This window comes from Neophocaena asiaeorientalis, unplaced genomic scaffold (assembly GCF_003031525.2).
Source record: "Neophocaena asiaeorientalis asiaeorientalis breed wild unplaced genomic scaffold, Neophocaena_asiaeorientalis_V1.1 scaffold192, whole genome shotgun sequence".
In the NCBI taxonomy this organism is placed as follows: domain Eukaryota; kingdom Metazoa; phylum Chordata; class Mammalia; order Artiodactyla; family Phocoenidae; genus Neophocaena; species Neophocaena asiaeorientalis.
The window spans coordinates 718042-724267 of NW_020185326.1; the positions used below are offsets into that span (position 1 = coordinate 718042).

Consider the following 6226-nt stretch of genomic DNA (forward strand, 5'->3'; position numbering starts at 1 on the left):
CTGCTGAATATAAAACTATTTTAAAGTTTCATTAAATAAGTACTTATATTAGAATTGTATTTATTTATATATTATATTAATTTGCATAGAATTAACATCTTACTAATTTTGGGTTTCCTGTTAGGGAGTCAGTCAGGTCCTATTTTGTGTCTCTAAAAAAATTTGTGGGGGGGACCTTGAAGATGGCGGAAGAGTAAGACGCGGAGAATTCTAACTACTTGTTTGTTTTTATGATATTGTTCATTACAATTGTTTTTATGAATTAGGTCTTACTTTGTATTGCATTTTTTTCAGGATAATTTAGATATCTAGGGAAACTGTAGTTTTCATGTATTTGTTTTATAACTATCCATTTTACTTTCATGTTAGATAGCATAATTGTTTTCAGTGGATTCTCCCCAGGTTTCAAGTAGATAGTCATGTCATCTTCAAATCATAAATGTTTTTGCCATTTCTTTTTTTAAATTATAGGTCTTATTTCCTTTTCATGATTTATTATATTGTATATAAAATCCATAGTTATGAATTGCAGTGATGATAGTGAACATATTTAAATGGAATGCTGTGTTTCACTGAGAGGTTTTGATTTTAAATAATTACTCTGAAATAAATTAAGACTTTTCAGATCATGTATTTTTGAATTTACCTTATTAACATGGAATGTTACATTAATAGAATTCTTCATATTGCTGAACCATCCTTTGATATCTTTTTTTATATGGCTCCTCTTCACGTAATAGACATTACAGCCTCCCTCACTTTTTCAAGATTTACCACCTTTATCATGAGTATTTGAGTAAAAAAAGTCCGTGTTTATTTCCACTCAGAAGTTGATCCATACTCTAGCATATTTCATTGTTTTCTGGCTCCTAAGCAGTATTCGTAACCTCTGTGGCTGCTCTTTTCTCTTCTTCCTATGAGAGTTCGAGCAAGAAATACAGATTTTATTTTCATTTACTCAAAACATTGCCAACAAAAGTTGTTGCGCATAACACTCTCTAAAAGATTTCAAATTCACAATCAGAATTTTCTTTATTTTCTGAAACGATCTGCCATAGTCAATTTTTTGATGATTATATGTCTCCTTAGACTGTTTACTTTCATTTCTGTGACCTCTATTTCCTACTATTATCTTTTTCATAATTCAAATCACAGTTTGCCATACAGATAGTGCTATGTAGTAGGCATATTTTGCTAATAATTATATGTTGGCTTTAAAAAATATGAATTCACAAATAAAATTAGAAGGTCACTTTTGTTTTTTAACTCTAAAATGTTTGTCAGGTTAATTCTGGCTTCACAAAACATTCTTGGAAAATTTTACATTATCCTCTATAAGCTTGAAGGTTTTATATTAAATTTTCTTTCTTACACGTTCAGTGGAATTAATCCTTCAAGCTACAGGATATGGCATCTTTTTGGTTAGTATTCCTTAGCAAAATTCTGTAATTATTGTAATTTAATTCACATCTGGCCCTTATTCCGTTTTAGTTTTTCCCAAATATCTTTCTCTTCAAGTTTGGTTGGTATCCTTCTAGGAGCTTTACCTATCTTTCTTTCTTCCTCCCTCTCTCTCTCTCTCTATCTCTCTATCTCTCTATCATTTGTTTATTTTCCTGTTATATAGTTTGTCTTTCAAGTTAGATTGGACAGTTTATTTGAATCACCTCCAGTGTTTACCATTCGTTATTTTATTATACAACTTTGTGTATACATGGGTAGTTTATACTTTTCAATTGAGCATGTTATTCATGCATCACTCACATAACATGTATCATTCATGTTGCATCTTCACATTATTTGATGTATATTCGTACATAAATTAATAGATAAGCATATATCATTGATAAACAAAATACATGCATTTATAATAAATACATATTTATTTTTGTATAACAATATATGAAACAATTTATATTAAACTACACACACACACACACACACACACACACACACACACACACACAGCATTATCTTGGTCTCCGCTACAATCTTACCTATGTCAATCACAGTGACGTTAATTTTGAGAGACCACTTTTGCATATTTCTAGTGATAACACAAATTTTATGATATGCATAAATACTTTTAATAATAGTATTGGAATATCAATTATATTTAAGGGAGATTAGGGAAATTAGCTATGCTCAAGTATCTTTCTATTCATAGTTAGTTTCTTTTCTCTCTTTTCTTTTTTTTGGCTGTGCCGCGTGGCTTGTGGGATCTTAGTTCCCCAACCAGGAGACCAAGACCAGGGATTGAACCCAGGCCCTTGGTAGCGAAAGTACAGAGTCCTAATCACTGGACTGCCAGGGAATTCCCCTCAAGTTTCTTTTTAACAATATGAATTTTGGCACTGCCTTTTAGTTTACCCACCATGTATCAAGTCTTAAGTTACTCTTTATGTAACAATAAATGTATGCTGCTTTGAGATGTGAACTCTTTGATGTTTACAAATGGATGACTATCTACTGTAACTACAGTTGAGTGTCCGGTATGAATAGTGTCTTGAGTTTCCCTGGAGATTATCAATATTTGATTTCTTATTAACTTAAACATGGAATGTAGTATGTGCTTATGTACTGGGTATTCAGTGTATGTATAACTGAGAGTAGGATTTGTACCACTTTGCATACAGAAAAGCATTTTCTCAGCTACATAGTGATACAGTACGGGGAAGACGTTAAAAAAACCTTGCAGGCACAAATTATTGGAACCTGTTTGGTCAGCAAAGATGTTATGCAGTCTCATGAAAACAAACTCTGCTGAAAAATGTCTTGTGCTTTCCTGTTTTAGAGTTACCTGAAAACATGGCATAGCCAAAATTGCATTAACTATGGATAGAGTCCTGTTTTGAAATGTAATTGGAAATTTGGCTGGAAGTTTTTTACAAGAGTATTTATAATAAATAGAGTCTAAAATTATACCATCCATAAAGGTTTGGTCAGAGAAATTGTTATATTGATTTTATGATGCCTTCAACAAATTAAACGTGTTTTCCTAATGCATGTACTGTTTAGAAAAATATTCATATATATCCTTATTAAATGTTTGTTGCTAGATTAATTCCATCTTGTTTTATTAATAATTAGCTTCAAATGATATTTTTTTCAAAATATTTTGAAAGCTACTCCAATATCTTGGTTTAAATAAGTAATAGGGACATATGAAAGGACTTACTTAGTCAACCTTAACTCTTGCCTTTGTTCCAGCCTCTGGGTTAAGAGAAACTCTTTTGGAGGCATTGAAAGGCCAAATAAAAGAATAGTCATGAGCATTTGGCTTAAAAAATAAGGGAAAAACTTGTGCTAGATGAGCTGCCTCAATATCTGCAGAATATGCTGCTGTGTCAGGCAAATGAGTCAAAAGACATTTGACTGAATACTTAAAGTACAAAAAGAATTAGAAGGTAGGCAACGTAGATTCTAGTTCCTGCCCTGGCCTCATTACTTACTAATGAGATTTTACCTATAAAATGAGATTTATGCTATCCTTTCTATCAGATAGCGAGATTATCATATGTGGGATGATATATGTGAAAGTGCTTTGTAATACTAGCTAAATAATATATACTGTCATAAATGAATTTTGCTTCGTTTGATATGTCAGTTACCTTTATATATGACCTCATTTAATCCTTACACCAACACTATGGTGATTATATTTTTATTAGTATTTTGATACTGAGGACAATGAAGCTTAAAAGTGGTTAAGTAACCGGCCCAGGTTTACACAGCAGAGATAGTAGAGCTGGAGTTTGATATGCAGATATGTCCATTATGCCAGACTGTTTCCAACATAAAGCTATTAAGAATCATTTTAATTAATGGTAAATAGGTAAAGTAGACTTAATGTATATCTAAATTTTATTCTAGATCCAGTATTCTGTGCTTCTAACTAGTGTATTTCTCAGTATACCTGTCAGAAGATTTTTGAACCTCATGTAAATTTATAAGAACTTATAAATGCCTAGTACTGTTCTGGGAACATTCCTGTCATAATCTAAAATAGAGATAAAAGCATAAAAGGATAACCAGGAAAAGAAGGAGAGAGAAGAGGGATTGCTCTGAGAACTTGTAAAAAATGGTATTAGCTTAGACAGCAGTGTCAGGAATTAACAGTAACGTCTAAAGAGAAATGTTTTCAAGCAACATATGAGTTAATTAAAAGGAAAGTATTCCAAATGATTGTGATTCCCTATTGAACAGTCTCTGAAAGTAAAGCATCAGAAACACACTGCATATTCACACTACGATTAACACCTTATTGAATTTAACAAGGTTTGCTCTGATAAGGATAAGAATACCGCTTTACACTTCATAGGACTTTACAATTTTACTTATCATTTATAAGAATCTGATCTCATTAAATTTATCCTCAAGTTTTACCTGGAGCCTAGTTATGATGACTGAAATCTGACTAAGGCTGAAGGGAAAGCATCTTATGTCTATTGAACAATCACTACATACTAGGCACCCTCTATTCCACACACCTCATCTCATTTAAGATTCACAGCGGCCCCAAATGCAGATTTTATCATAATCATTCCACTATTGCTGATGAGGCTCAAGAGCTTTAAGAGGATACAAAATAAAAAACTAGTATGTTTCTGAACCAGTACTTGAATCTTCTAAATCTATTATTTATCTTAAAATATTTACTTATTCAGGAAAGGTTGTCATGGACTATCTACCTCATCCCCACCAAAAGCATATTGTAAAACCATTATCAAGTGAGTAAAATGAAAATACAACTTAAACTGGAGTTACATAAAGCTTAAATTACCGCAGCTTCTTGTGCCTCTTCCATGGTGTTAATAAGCACAGTAAATTTCTGGTATTTCACTTTCAGAGATTCATTGGAAAATTGCATTCTGTTGGAATTCCATCCGTTTACTTAACTCATATACTTCCTGAAAATTTTTTTCGCTGGTCATTTATTACTCGGTCTTAAAGTCTTATCCTCAGCTAATACATACTGAAGATGATGATGGGGTTGATGAAGATGACGATGATAGGAATGATAACGATGACAGAAGTCTTACTATGTACCAGACACGAGGAAATGTTGTATTTCAAGAGGGAAAAAACACATACTTGGTCTCACAATTATACTCTGTTTTGCTGGTAAAAGTAGGTTTGAAGTTGAATGCCTGTGTTGTTTTAGACTCATGTGTTAAATGATGGTGTTTAATTAGTTTCCCAAATTTATTTTCCTGCTGATGTTTAGTTGAGGGACCAAAACTCAAGAAACCAAGTCTAGAGAAAGATGGCAACGCAATCCTTGTTTCTTCTCTTTTTTTTTAGTCTTCAGGCGGAGACACACTATTTCATTTCATTGCCCTGGAGCTCTTTCCTAACTCTATTTAATTGCACCCAGGTTCTCTCAGGATATAATAAAAGTAGGAATTTTAAGTTTAACCTTTTATTAAAAATGTCTTCATTTCATTTAAAAAAAATCATGGTCATCTTGTGATTGAGAAGTTCCTAAAAATGTCTGAGAGACTGGTGCTTCAGTCCCACAAGATGTCCACTTGAATGAGAGCCCAGAAAACCTTCTGTGTGTGCATGTGTGCGTGTTGTGGGGGGGTGGTTGGTGGAGAGAACATCCTCAGGGAAGGAAGAATCCAAGTCTTAGGTACAGTCCAAGTTTACTGAAGAAGGACTAGAAGAGAGGAGAAGATCAGAATTACGGAAAAGGTCTTTCACTCGTTCCTTTACCCGTATGTCTCCATGAAGTAGCCTGAAAGTGTGAGCTTTCCATGAAGTGAAATTGAAAACTCTGTTTCACTCTGTGAATGCAGTTGTATATTCATGTAACATTTGGCTGCAAGTAGTCAACAGCCAGCTTAATCACAAAGGGTTTAACAGTGAAATAATGCATGGTCAGGAAACACAACTAAGCCCCATGAGGGATTGAAACCAGGAATTTGCATGTGAAGAACTCAGTTTATTATATTATTCTTCTCAGTGAAGCCTTGTTTCTTATCTCTTGCATTTCTCTGAGTGTTGGTTTCATTCTTTTTACTCCTATAGTTTATTTACTTTAAGAATATTATTGTACATAATTTTGTGCATATTATTAAAAGCCAGCCTCAGCCCAAAGTTTCCATAATTTTATACCTGTCCTTTAAATGAGAGGTTCCCCTGATCAGTCTATATGACCAAACTCTGTCCCATAATTCTCTATCCCCTTATCTTCCTTTGTCTTAATGATCATATAGCTACC

The 6226-nt window shown here is 33.1% G+C and overlaps 1 pseudogene; it reads left to right on the forward strand.

Annotated features, from left to right (window-relative positions):
- Positions 1-5181, forward strand: part of LOC112392643 (protein zyg-11 homolog A pseudogene) — an 11549-nt pseudogene extending 6368 nt beyond the window's left edge.
- Positions 5182-6226: the final 1045 nt, after the last annotated feature.